General features: G+C 39.0%; 1 pseudogene; it reads left to right on the top strand.

Annotated features, from left to right (window-relative positions):
• Window positions 1–2,224: 2,224 nt before the first annotated feature.
• Window positions 2,225–15,080, top strand: part of LOC109379263 (60S ribosomal protein L9 pseudogene) — a 22,382-nt pseudogene continuing 9,526 nt past the window's right edge.

Here is a 15,080-nt window from a genome sequence, read left to right on the forward strand (position 1 = left end):
TCTAGTTGTGGAGGACGTTGCATCACTGGCCAAAGTTGGCACCATCATTGCGCTCTTCCCAGGTGAGGCAGACCAGTTGCAGGCTTTGGACGGCTGCTCACGGCGGCTTGAAGGCCGCTCACGCTGGCTGCTGGCTACACACGGTAGTCCATGGCAACCCACTGCAGCAGGGGCTGCAGCCTATGCCATCGCTGGCAACTCATGGCAACCCAGCTCCAGGTTGAGCTGTTGTTCAGCATCTTAGCTGCAGAGGGCAGTGTCACTGGCCCTCATATGTGAGATCCGAACTGGGGCCCTCTGGTGTCCCAAGCCAGTTCTTAACCAACGTGCCACTTGGTCGGCCCAGTAATTGTATTTATTTTGAGGGCTGCCCAATATTCTATCATATTGATATATTATCATAAATAAACAGCAGAATGTGAACTTTTTAAACAAGCCTGGATTTAAATTCTAGTTCCTGAAAAATTAGCAGTATAATTAGGGGCCATTAACCTTTCTCAGCCTTGGTCATCAATAAGATACAAAAAAATTAGGGTTGTTAGAGTTAAATAAAGTGATAAGAGGTAAAATAACTGGTGAATGGTAGATGCCCAACAAAGTAGCTATTATTAAAGTCATAATTTTAACCTTCCTTCTCCTTTTGGACATTTAATACTGTTTCTTGTCAGTCTATATGCTGGAGTCCAAGAATTGTTAGAATCTTGATTTTAGGACCTAAAATTGCTAACAGTTTTAGAATCTTGACCCTCAGGCTTTTAAATTCCTTATTTTGAAGTTCATCTACGGTGATAAAGCCATAGAGAATTGACTTACAAGGCCTGACTTACAAATCAAAATGCCAATTCATTAATAAACTAAGCAATACTTGTATTGGTTGCTTAGAAAGCATTGTCCTTAGTATTTTTGCTGAAAGCACACTTATTGATTCTTGCTGTCTATTTTGAACACTATTGTTCATTACCCTTCAGTTTGCATTGATCATGAGTGATATGACCTTGGCCATTAAGTATTCCAGATCTCCGTTGGCAGTAGTCCATGTAGGTAGGAGGCATGGGAGCTGGAGGATAAGTTTATTCAACAGACATAGCCTCCAAGGAGGGACTAGCAGTCCAAATAGAAAATTCCAGGAGAATCAGTGAATATAATTCCAATCTGAGGGACAAGGGGTAATATAACAAGGGATTTGGAGATAGTTTTTAGGTTCAGGAACAGGGCAAAGACAGTGACAAGGAGGTCTATTTTGGTGACATAGGAAGCAGCCAGCCACTGAAAACAATGGAAAAAAAGCAAATCTATAGAGAAAATATTGGCAAGAGTTATAAGGCTAGGGTTCAAGCTCAGGCTCCAGTCCCAGCAGGGAGCCAAATTTGAAAACCAGTAACTAAGGTTGAAGTTTAGTCAGACAAACTGGCCACAACTTGAGGGAAAGCTACAGACCCAGTGTTCATAAATATGCCCAAGGTCTCAGTTCATTGCCAGGATGGAAGGAAGAACTGTTCTCAATCCCTCTCACTTGTACAAAGAGAGAAAGCAGCTCACTTCAAGGATCGGCTCAGGGGCTTGGGGAGGTTTTAGCCATAAAATATGCTGTGAACAAGGAAATGCCTCCATAATATGAGTGTTATTTATAGTTGAATTGCAGTGTAGAATTATGTTTCTGAGATTTCTTGTTGAAAATCAATACCATCTGTATCAGTCAGGATCTAGGAAACAGATGGCACCGTCAAACTGGGTAATTAAGAATAGTTAAATAAAGGGGTTATTTATAAAGGCAAGGTTTAGAAAAAAGGAGGGATGTTGTAGTACCCCCATGGCTGGTAACAGTGGGTAGCTATTTCCACCCTTATGCTAGAAAGAGCAAGGGGAAGCAATGGTGGCTGAACCCTCGAGGGAGAAATATGTTATGAGGGCCACCTGACAGGAGCCCTAATTTTAGCAGAGGAAACAGCGAACCTATAGCTATGTGGCAGGGAGGGAGCCAGGGAAATAAATACCCCTTCCTCACTCTCTTATCAATTTCTTACCAGTACTAGCCCCCCTCCACATTCTCTGAACCCAACTAGAAGTCAGAGGGTAAGGGAGCCCAGTGATGCAGTCTATCTATATAGGTCAGCCTCTCAGGGCACAGAGTAGGCTGGAGAATGAATCTGAATGGGAAAATAGATTATTTATAGTGTGTAGGTTCTTATTAAATCTAATCAAAGTGTCACTTTCCAGGCCTCAGTATTTTGGCTTTTTCATCCTTTTTTTGCCTCTGACATCACATCTTGGATTTTAGGCTTACCTTTCTTTGAGCATGTGGCCCTCTGTCCACTAAACACATCCCCTGTGGAAGAGTCAAAGTAATCACTTCTGAGCCTCTGAGCTGCCATTTATTTCAAAGCCACAGTTTCCTCTCTCTTTGCTGCATCTACAGTGAGGATGAAGACCACTCTCAGCAATCAGGCGGTGGACATCCCAGAAAATGTGGACATCACTCTGAAGGGATGCACAGCTATTGGGAAGGGCCCCAGAGGCACCCTGTGGAGGGACTTCAATCACATCAATTTAGAACTCAGTCTCCTGGAAAGAAAAGAGGCTCCGAGTTGACAAATGGTGGGGAAAATAGAAAGGAACTGGCTACTGTTCCCACTATCTGTAGTCATGCACAGAACATGATCAAGGGTGTTACACTGGGCTTCCGTTACAAGATGAGGTCTGTGCATGCTCACTTCCCCATCAACGTCATTGTTCAGGAGAATGGTTCTCTTGTTGAAATCTGAAGTTTCTTGGGTGAAAAATATATCCATGGGGTTTGGATGAGGTCAGGTATTGCTTGTTCAGCATCTCAAGCCCAGAAAGATGAGTTAATTCTTGAAGGAAATGACATTGAACTTGTGTCAAATTCAGCTGCTTTGATTCTACAAGCCACCACAGTTAAAAATTTGGATGATATCTATGTTTCTGAACAAGGAACAGTTCAGCAGGCTGATGAATAAGATCTAAGTAAGTTGTCCAGCTACAGAAATAGGTGATTTCCTCAGACTTCTTTGTGATATTTTAAAGGTTAAATAAAAGCTATGTATTGATTTGGGGGTTGGGGGGAGCCAAAACTGCCCCAGAAAGGGAAATTTGGTTTCTGTAAGTGAGACAAAGCCTGTAACTGGAGGTCCTACTTTTTAAAGTATGGTTGCCAGTAATTTAGTTGAAGTTATAGGCAGTCTTACAAAGACCTGTGAGGAAACAGAATCATAGCTCTAGGAGGCAACCTTACCCCAACTGAAGAAAGTGACTGAACACGAGCAAACCTATCTGAGGAGGTGATTATCACTCAACCGTGTTCTGCCCAACTAAATAGAGGCTTCATTCAAATTTCCACTGGAACATAATTATCAGAGAATATTTAAAACCAGCCAAATGGAAAGGATACTCCTCATGGGAAGATTTCTGCTGCTTTTTTGACATTTAGCTTCTTGCTTTCTCAGGTTTTGCCCCTAGCAGAGTAAGAGATGCAATCCTTTTTTGCAAGATAAATTTTGGTGTAGAGTTGGTCTATAAAGAAGGAGCTAAGTGTGTTGCTGATACATTTAAATTGCCTTCTACCAATGCATTCTTTCATTAATATTAAAACCTAACAGCTGCTATGATTTTGGAACAAGTAATATAAGTGTGATTTAACTTCTGTATAGCATATGTGCACATTTTCAATGAATAGGATGTTCAGCTTTTGTAATTATTTTCCTTTTTTCTACATCATGTTTGTTCTGTTACATTTATTGAAATGTAAAAATAAAAATCAACAGTTGATGTTGAATGAGAATTTTTTCTAAATCCTGAGGTGTATCTGATACCTCTTGAACATGTTGAGTTGTTTGAATAGATTTCTAAGAACTTTGATGTATAAAGATAGATTTATATTCCAAAGACAGATTAGAAAATCTTCAAGATACAGTATTTCTAGTGATTTTAAGTTCCTGAGTAGGTTTTCACAGTGCTTAAGAAAAGAATACATTTCTCAAATCATAAAGGTTTATAATACTATTTAGTGAGTGAAAATATGTTCATACTTTACTTTCTATACATTTATGTTAAACAAACTGTCCCTATTTGATTAGCCATATTTGGAATCAAAATTATTAGATAGCTCATTGATAGACAACAAATTTAGACTAGAAGCTGAATGATATTCAGAAGAAATTATTTTGTTTATAGACGAAAAACAGCAACACCACCCTCCCCATGTTGAGCATTTAATTTTTTCCTTTTGGTGATATTAATGATGTATGATTCAATAAATAGTCAAACTTTTTATATTATTTCCACATATTAATAAAAATCTTTAAAACTAATAGCAGATATCACTTTTTAAAAATCATTAAATATTATGTCTTAGGTGATTTTATATTTTTCCTGCGCACTCAAATATTTGGCACTGATAGCTCCATGGAGATGAGAAAATGCAGTTCAAACACAATTCTGTACCTTTCTTCTCCAGTATGTGTGATCTGTTTCCATGGAAATTTCATGTTGACCCGGGGTTGTAAAAATACTATACACAAACATATCTGAGAAGCAAACCTCTTTGAAGAATAATCATGATTTAATTTGTCACTCCATTAAAATTGTTCAAATAATAGAAAAGAAGACTATATTCTTCTTTAGCAGAGGCCATTCTGCAATTTCCTTTAACATATTAGTCTAATAGAATTAGAGATTATAGGGGCTTTAATTTGCCTTTTGATGAGTATAAAATTAAATCTTAATGATTTAGGTAAATTCATTCAAAAAAGATTAAGGACTTAGTATGAGCAGGGTATTGTTGGGGTGATGAAAAGAATACAAAGGTGTATAACCAATACAATAATGTAAAATGAGATGACTACAGTAAAGTTGACAAGGTGCTCTGTGAGTGTAGAGGAGGAAAGGGACGTTTCTGGTTGGGAAGATCAAAGAAATCTTCTAGGATGAAATGGCAATTGAACTGGGTCTTGAACAGTGAGAAAGAGGAAAGGGTCTTTCTGGCAAGGGAAATCACCTGAGCAAAGGCACAGAGGTTGGAAAGCAGAGGGCATGTTTGGGGAAATGATGAGAGAAGTCCACCTGGCTGAGGTGTAAGGAAACTGAGAGATAAAGCGAAAAGGTAGGCTGTGGCTAGGTTTTGTAGGTCCTTGAATGCCATGCTAATTTAGATGTTATGCTCAACAGCAATAGTGATCACCTAGGCTATAATCATCTGGACTGTCGACAGTTGAATATTGGATGATGACAAAATAAGGGAAGGGAATAGATCACTATTTTGAGAAGAGTATCACTGAAAGGAGTAAAAAAGCTGTAAAGTAGTTTGAAGAAGTAGCAGGCTTGAAAAATAGTATATTTGAGAGATGTATTGGGTTTAAAATATATCTACAGATTTTTTAAATTCTTTAAAAGGTGGAATCTAATTCTCCTTTGAGTGTAGGCTAGATTTAGTGATTCACTTCTAGCAAATAAAATAAGGCAAAAGTGATGGTACTCCACTTCTGAGACTAGTTCATAAAAGACATTGGTACTTCTTTCTTTGTTTTCAGAAAAGGCATTGGGTCTTCCAGATCACTTGCTCTGGAAGAAGCCAGCTGCCCCGCTGTGAGGAAACACAACGTTGGAAGTGGATTCTGCAGCCACAAGTCAAGGTCTGAGTGACGTCTTAATGGCAGCCTCATGAGAAACCCAGAGCCAGAGGGACCGCCAACTAAGCTGATTTTATATTCCTGACCTACAGAAACTGTGAGGTAGTGTTTGTTGTTTTAATCTGCTAAATTTTGAGGTAATTTGTTATGCAATAATAACTAATGTAGGAAGTGTAGGCATTGGACAGTCATAAACATGTTTTGGAGTTGAGAAGGAGCAAATGGATACTGAGAGACTGCAGATCCCACAGGAGAGGGGAAATCACAGTTAGGTCATATTCTAGAGGAAGTTTGTAGGGGAGAAGATCAGGAAAAAGTTCAGACTGGAAGGATAGAAGGTGAACTCAAGTCTGATGCCTTTGATTCTTCTGGCAAAGGAGGTCAGGTCACCCGCAGAGATGAAGGAAATCTGGGATCAGGAGCTCCAGAGAGTAGGAAAAATCGGAAGAGCTGCTGTGAGATACCACATAGAGAATCAGGTAAAGCAACGAACATAATTCTGTCCAGCTATTCCTAGCACCCTGGGAGAGTAAGCTGAGAAAGCAGACAGCAGAGTTCACCCAGGACTGGGGATTGATAAGGCAGATATAAAAGGTCAAGTGGTCAAAGGATTCTGAGATGTTGATTTAATTAAAGTGGCTAGGCATGAAGTCCAGGCACATGAAACTGAAAGGGGTTTAATGAACTGAGAATATGAAAGGGTGGATCTTCTATGGCAACTGTTATCTATACTACACATTTCACATTTTATTCTAAACAAGTTAGTAAGGTAATTTGTCATGTAACTTTTTTGGTCTGTATGCCTAGCTGCCCTAGTGAGATCATAAATTCAGGGTAGTGACTATGATTTATACATTTTGTACTCCCTTAGCAACTAGCACATTGCTTGATGGGGACTTGTGTATTTGTTGAATCAATGGATAAAATCTTTCTAGCATTCTGTGTTTTCTACTGAGTATTTTTTTCTTCCTTCACAATAAGCATCTGATTAAGGCTAAAGATCTGCTCCTTTTAGATAGTTGAATGTGTTTTATCCTTGTCTCTAAGAGTCAGGATTTCTGGATGCTTTTAAGAAGCATTATATAATTTTGAAAAGAGGGACAATACCTGGTTGGCTAAAAATAATAAGTTTAATTATGCCTATGTGAAGCAACCTTGAAATAAACCTTGGATGATTTTCCTTCAATATGACAAAAATCAGAATAAAAATGAAAAGGTTTAGAGAAAAAAGAGACTAGCATTCTCCTGGAAAATCAGAGGTAGCAGAGGCCCCCATTTAGAGGAATCTCACAGAAACTTAGATCTGGAATGAGAGCTCTGAGAGGAGTACCTATTTTTCCAGGATTACCAATACAAATGGCTCTCTAGCTTAAGTGGACGTTTATGTATTCTTTACCTATTGCGCTCTTCTTTCATTGTTTCTCTGGGAACAACAGGCTTGTTAAAGTCTGATAAAACGATTAAGAAAAAATTGAAAATAGGCTTTAAACCACTCAAGAGAGTCACTGATTGCGATGATATATATGTGTGTGGTTCTTCAAATTTTTACCACCCGCCCTTCTATGTACTTTACATTCACACCCCAACCCACCTTTCCTTCAGTTCGGGTTTTTATATATCAATTAATGAATTAATATTTGGAAATATTGTATGGTGATATTGCCAAGAGTTTCAGTTGAGTTTTGGTGGTCACTACCTTTGTTGATGAGTTTGTTTATATAATTATTTGAATATTTTAATACATTTACCCCATCTCATTAAAATGAAGGGAAACAAAAATGAAAATGCTGATCTCAGTGATAGCAAGTTTAGGTTTCATAAACTTGGTACAAGTAAGACAAATATAGAAATCATTTGACCATTTAAAAGGAACAGAACTTAGCTATAATCAGATGCTCATTGTAAAGGAAAGGAAACCAATGATAGAACACATATAAAGTTCTAGAGCTAAATTACTGAAAATTGTGTCTGAAATTGAGGTATAATTAGGGATTTTTTAATAGCCTTTAGGTCTTACATCATGTTAGTTCTACTTTCAGCGAATCAAATATATCTGAGGTCACATTATGTTAGAAAGAAACTGCCTATATTGTATTGTGTCCAGGAGGCCATATGGAAGTACCACAGAGGCTAAGGTCAGGGCCAATGGCCAGAGCTGCAGACCTCCCACCTCTATATCAGCTTCCACCAAAATGAAGCCCCCTTTCTGCTTTACATTATGGATTCTGCAAGGGGTTTTTTTCAAAGAAAGAGTTCCCATGTAACAAAAGACTGAAAAATCACTGCCTTTCCCTGATGCAGTGTTTATGCAAGAATATACAGTCTTTTGAAGAGATTGTATATCAGTATCTGTTAAAATATAAATATTTGGGCTGGCCAAGTGGTGCGATGGTTAAGAGCTGGCTTGGGACGCCAGAGGGCCCTGGTTTGGATCCCACATATGAGGGCCAGTGACACTGCCCTCTATAGCTAAGATGCTGAACAACAGCTCAACCTGGAGCTTGGCTGCTGTGAGTCGCCGGTGACGGGAGTAGGCTGCAGCTCCTGTGGCAGTGGGTTGCCATGGGCTACCATGTGTAGCCAGCAGCCAGTGTGAGCGGCTAGCAGCCGCAGTGAATGGCTGTCCAGAAGCCGGCGACTGATCTGCCTCGCCTGGGAAGAGCGCAATGATGGTGCCAACTTGGGCCAGTGAAGCATCGTCCTCCACAACTAGACTGAAGAACAAAAAGACAGCAACTTGTCTGTTCCCCTTCCCCCAATTCCCCAGCACTGTTCCCATCCCCCCAATTCCCCAATAAAAATCTTTAAATAAATAAATAAATAAATATATATATATATATAAATGTTTGTACTGTTTGACTCAGCAATTTTACCTCTAGCAATTGATATTATACAAATAATCATTCAAGGACACAAAGATATATGTATAGGATATTTATTGCAGCATTGTTCATAATAGCAGAAGATTGAAAACAATGCAAATAGCTATAAATATGGAATTGATTAGCATAATGATATCCATGTATTAGGATACTATACAGTCTTTTTAAAAAATGAGATGGAAAGATGTCTAAGTATTGTTAAGTTGAAAAAGTAAGTTATAAAACAGTATGATTCCATCTGTAGGTCAAATAATGAGTCAGTAAATTAAAGAAAACCATTGCCTTTGATGTATGCAAGTAGATAACTATTCTTAAAATTATTACTAAAAGTAATAGGTTTAATTGTTTTAGTTTATTACATGGCATGATCTTTTTTTATTTAAGTAGACTATCTTTAGTCAACTTTGGAACTATAGTGGGTTTTTCATAATTGCTCTATCTGAAAGTCTAATTTATTGTTCTGAAAAAGTAATCAATTAAACTTACAGTATGATGGGTTTTAGAAGGTGAAAAAAATAATTTGTAAAGATTTTGTGTAATTTTACACATTAAGAAGATAACCAGCAGCAACTTAGATTTAAGGAATTTAGTCACATGGTGTGACAAAAGAAATGAGTTGAGCTCTCAAGCCCTCACACAGTATCTTCATCACATTTGAGAGAATAATCATTTCTGCATGTTGGTGCACTAAGAATTTTTATAATTTAAACCTAGAGAGCTGTTCTCTCTCTATTTTCCAGTTATTAGGTAGGCCAAAGATAAAATATTTTGCTTATAAGAAGGAGCTGTGACATCATGACACTTTCTTACTGTTGTATGATTGGTTAGGATTTTTAAACTTTTATTTTGAAGCATGGCAGACTAAAAGTGGATGTCTTCCACTTTTAACAGTGGAGGACTTCCTTTCCTTCAGTTGATCACAGCTTGAGTACCTCCATCAAATCTACAGGAAAAAGGGTGCTCAGCAAACTGAATGTTTCCATACACATGTGGGGCAGAAAATGTGAGTGTAAATTTTACAAATCAAACTGATAGTGCCATAGATAAGAACAGAGAAATGAAAATTATAGATTTCTTAAATCTCATACCCAATCCTAACAGTGATTTTTAAGCACTTAAGAGACATTCCAGTAGAAAACACCATGGTTTTACTTGCCTTTTTCTAATTAGAAAGATTGCTGTCTCACTCTACATATTGTTGATCCTCCAGAGAGATTACAATGGTGAGACCATGCAAAGCACACGGAATGCTCATCTGGAAAGCAACTTAAAGCATATGTTGTCGTACAAGAGAGCTCAGGCAAATTCACAATGTCACAGATGAAAGAACAGGCTTTACTAGGAAACTTATAAGCCAGGATTCTGCAAGAGAAGGCACGGGACACAGTTGGGCCAGGGTGCTCTGTGGGACATGTCATAAATGAGAATTTCAGTGATGGGTCATCCTCTCCCCCTTTGCTCTCTCTTGTCAGTGATGTCCACATAGACTACTTGGTATCAGGATGTCTGGGTTTAGATGTCAACTGTTAGGAATTATCTGAGAGATCCAGCTGCCTGTATCTGGACTCTTTGGATGGGAAGTTGCAGCCCCTCCTTCTGGGAGGGAAAAAGCCACCAGTGCCATGGGAAGCCAAATTTGGAAGAAATAGGGAGGTCGTTGGTCACAGCTGGTTCATTATCCAGGCAACCCAAAATAATAATCTGGGGTCAACTGCAGACTATCCTGTCTGTTTCACCACTGGCACTGGTCAGCATCATCTTTTTCATATAAAAAGCCATAACATTTAGGGTTCTGTTTTTTATTAAAATGTTAAGATGGCTGCATCTGACATAATTGCTTGTAATTCTTAGAACCTTTTGTAGTCCTTCCATTTTATGTCAATTTCAACGAAGTTTAAATATTTTAAAAATTGGCTTTTTATTAAGAATTTTAAATATCAGTGCCCTTCGGGCTTTGGCTATGAATAGTTTTGGAGTTTCGTCCCTTATTCATTGCCATCTGCTGGAGAAGAGTAGAAGTGCAGCTGAACAATTTCAGTTCAAGTAATTAAGACATGTTACCTCTTCTCAGCTATGGAAATCACACCACCTCCTCAAAAGAGATGTTCTTTATTGCCCCAGGTAAAGGCAGAGGAATGTGTGTGGTGTGGACTTGGGGAGCAGTAGGCTCTCTGACCTTTCCATTCCTGAAGTGTGTCCAGCGACCTGCATCTGTCCCTTTACCCAGAGGATGGGAGGTGTGGGAGTAAGCAACATGGTGAGCTTGGACAACAGCAGGTGAGTTCACCTGCTAGTTCTGAGAGCCATAAGAAGTACCAGGGTGGTAATATTGGCTGCTTTAGTACCTACAACTATTGGGAGCAGAGCAGTTTGGATCTGTTTCTATCGTCTGTGGACAGGTTAGATTTACTTACTTAGGCTAATGTCATGTGACATGAGGAATAAAAATTACAAAATTTTCAAACCTGTTCTTAAAGATATAACATGAGGTTTATAAGTAAGAGACTTGAAAACTCCTTCACTGTAGACCACTAAAATTCTTCACAGTTCTGTGAAAGTGTTTAACTTTATTGTTTGTTCTAATGTTACCAGGGGAAATTATTGTGCAAATCTGTCAACATCCTAACTGAGATACAGTTCATGGAACTACACTGTCCCCTGGACCTCTCTCACCCCATCCTGACAGGTCTCTGCCTCCAGCCTTGCCAACCTCCAGTTCATTCTCTCATGAAACTAGAACAGTCATTATAAAATGCAGATCTGAGCATACCATTGCCCTTTTTAAAAATCCTTGAATGGTTTTTGAAGCCCAGAGTCTTTAAGAAGCTTAGGGGCCACTCAGGGGCTGGCCATGCCTCTTCTTTTAAACATTCCCTGTTACTCTCGGTTCTTGCCATGTTAAACCACCTCTATTTCCAAACCATTATCCTTTCTCTCACTTCTGGGACTTCACACACATACACACTGCAGTCTCTTTGAGCAACCAATAGACTTTTACCCATTCTTTGGGCCTCAGCTTCCTTTCACAAGGGGTGCCTGAGTCCCAAAGGCTGGTGGGGCTCTGCTCCACCTTCATGCCTTCTGCCAGCCCCAGCAGAGCACCATCACACTATCTGTGAGAAACCATGTCCTTGTCACCATCCCCTTTACACGGCAGGCTTCCTGAAGGCAGAAACCGGGTCTTGTTTACTTTTGTATCCCCCAGTGCCTGGTACTGTGCCTGGCAAATAATAGGTGTTCAATATGTGGCATTAATAAATAAAATAGCATATTTGAAGCATTTTTAATTTGCAAGAAAAAATTTGCTGTTAATTTTATGGACTAAATCAGAATCAAAGTCTCTCTTTTTTTAAAACTAGGTTTTCTGATAAAAGAGGAATTCACAATTTACTCTCATGATCTCATTTTTTAAAATACTAATGCAAGAAATAAAATTAAAATGTTCCCCTGAATCTATTATAAATGAAGTAAGACTGATGAGAGTCATTCAAATCGTTCTTTTCTTAAACCTGACTTTCTCAATAGAATATATTACTGAAATATGAGATTTTTTACAAGAGTAAAATACTATTATAAAAATAAGTGTTACTTTACACACTGATTAAATTTGACCATATTTAAATAAATCCTACTAAATAAATAAGAATATTCTTTTGCACTACAGAAGCTGTGAAAATAATTAATTTTAATACAGTCATAGAATACTTTTTTTCTTTTTAAGAGGGCAAAAAGCAGGGCAAGTTTAAATTCTGGGCCTCTAAGCCAAATTTCAGAAAGGCTTAATAGTGTTAAAATGACCTTATTGTTAACAATGCCTGTTCATCCCTTCATTGTAGGGGCTCTCAAACATATCAAAGGCTGCAGGGCTTCAGCTCTACCTGTGAAGCTCGGCACTGCTCTGCTCATTGGCATTTGGCAAGGACCTGGAGGTCACACAATCTAGTTTTGTGATGTAGAGATAATGATTCTAAGTGATGAATGGTAAGGATTTTATATTCTGTCTGCAAATCATGATGGGAGCTCATGGTAAAAGATAAAAAACGATTCGTTCTGACATATTGCTTTGCCACCTCCACTGATCATTAACTTAATTTTGTGGGAGTTTCTTGATGGGAGACTATGAAACACTTTTATGAATGAGTCACAAATATTATTACACTGGTTCTTTGCAAATTTTCATTCTATTGTTATATGTGATAATAAAGAGTCATCATCTTTCTTAGTTTTCCAGAAATAAACATGTTTTCCAAGGAAGGGAAAGGACAAAATCAGAAGAAACAAACAAAAAAGATAACTCCTGATATCATCCTGGCAGGAATTTCCCTCCAGCTACAAGACCATTAGTGTAGTAAGCTGAATGATGGTCCCCAAAGATATGGTCCAATCCCTGGAAGCTGTAAATGTTTCCTTATTTGAAAAAAGGATCTTTGCAGATGTGATTTTGTTTTTTTCAGATTTCTTTTCAAATATAGAGATTACCTTGGGTTATCCAGTGGGCCCACATGCCATCACATATATCTTTATAAGAGATTTGATACAGACATAGAGTAGAAATGTGTTGTGAAGATGGAGGCAGGTACTGAAGTGATGTCACCACAAATAAGGAATGCTAGCAGCCACCAGAAGTTGGAAGAGACAAGGAATGGATTCTTCCCTAGAGCCTCCAAAGGAAGAAGGCCCTCTGGTCTCCTGGATTTTGGCCCAGTGATACTGATTTTGTGCTTCTGGCCTCCAGAACTGTGAAAGGATAAATTTTTATTGTTTTAAGCCACCCAGTTTGTGGTAATTTGTTACATAGCCACAGGAAACTAATATAATTAGGGTTTTGTTAGCATCAATTATAATGAGTTTATGGGGCACAATGTTTATTTTAGTGGGTTTTTATTATAATCCGAGGATTCATTCAACAAATATTTATCAAACATGTCACTAGAATATCAGCTTCTTTGGGCAGAGATTTTTCTATTTTGTTCACAACTATATACTTGGCATCTAAGACAGTGCCTGGCATGTAGCAGATACTCAGATAAAAAAAATTTTTTTTTAAGATTTTATTGAGGAATTGGGGAGGAGGGAAACAGCGTTGGGGAATCGGGGAAGGGGGAACAGTCAGGTAGACAAGTTGCTGTTTTGTCTTCAGCCTAGTTGTGGAGGACGTCGCTTCACTGGCCCATGTTGGCTTGATCATTGTGCTCTTCCTGGGTGAGGCAATCGGTCGCTGGTCATTGGTCACACTGGCTACCAGCCACTTACGCTGGCTGCCAGCCACTCACCACGTAGCTCACGGCAGCCCACTGCAGCCCTGCTGCCATCGCCTCACGGCAGCCCAGCTCCAAGTCGAGCTGTTGTTCATCATCTTAGCTGTAGAGGGCTAGCGTCACTGGCCCTCAATGTGGGATCCGAACCACAGCCTGCTGCTCAGAGCTGGCGCTCCTAAGTGAGCTCCCAAGTGAGCTCTTAACCAGCTGAGCCACTCGGCCGGCCCTCAGTAAATATTTTTTAATGATATGTGCTAGCTACTCTTCCAGATCCTAGAATAAAGCAGTGAACATAGTGACGTCTCTGCATTTATGGAGCTTACATTCTTATGGAGGAGAGACAATAAGTAAATACATTACATAATGCCTAGTCATGATAAATACTATGTAGGAAAAGCAGAGTAAAGGGGTAGAGAGAGATTGGGAGTGCGAGGTGGTGCCATTTTAGATATGGGAGTTAGGAAAGGCTTCTCTGAGGAGGGGACATTGGAACAGAGGCCTGAAAGAGGTAAGAGAGCAAGTCTGGTGACTATCGGGGGAAAGAATATTCTAGGCAGAGGAAAAGGCATGTGCAGAGGCCCTGTACTGGGAAAGGGCTTGGTATTGGAGGACCAGGAGGAACAGCGAAAAGGCCAGTGTGTCTTTGGAGTGGAATGTGAAACAGTGGATCTAGGGAAATTAGATCAGAGAGGTAGGCTGGGCAGGAGCCAGATCATAAGGGAGTTTTTTGATTAGGACATGGCTGAAATAGGAGGGGAGAAACTTATGTCTAGTTCTCTACAAAGAATTTATAGGTGATCACAAATTTTCTGCATTTTATCTAGTTAAAAGAAAAAGGAGTTTCATATATCTATCTTTCTCCTCACCCTTTTCTTCTTCTGGGCTTGAATTTTTTAGCGTGTTATTTGGTTTTATGGGTGGGTGGGTGGATAGATGGATGGATGGTGAGTTTAGGTTGTCTCTTCTAGTGAGAGTGGAGCTTGGACTTACAAAGGCTATTAGTTGAATTGTCTTTAAATGCGTAGTATCATTCATAATGACACATTAAAGGTGCATGAAAGTTTCTGCTTAGCCCGTGCTTAGTTGCTTTGTTTAGAGACTATTTAGGGAGACAGGAACTGCCATTGTGGGGTAATTTGTTTCCAGAATTCATTGTAAATAGAACATATGATTTCTTGCAAAGGTGTAAAAATGACCTCCTTTATATAGAAAACACTACTATGCACAAGACTTTTCTCTGTGGCTAGGCATTCACGTCATAGTATTTCCATTACACAGCACACTTTTTTTTTTTT

The sequence above is a fragment of the Hipposideros armiger genome, unplaced genomic scaffold (genome assembly GCF_001890085.2).
Source record: "Hipposideros armiger isolate ML-2016 unplaced genomic scaffold, ASM189008v1 scaffold_2, whole genome shotgun sequence".
In the NCBI taxonomy this organism is placed as follows: domain Eukaryota; kingdom Metazoa; phylum Chordata; class Mammalia; order Chiroptera; family Hipposideridae; genus Hipposideros; species Hipposideros armiger.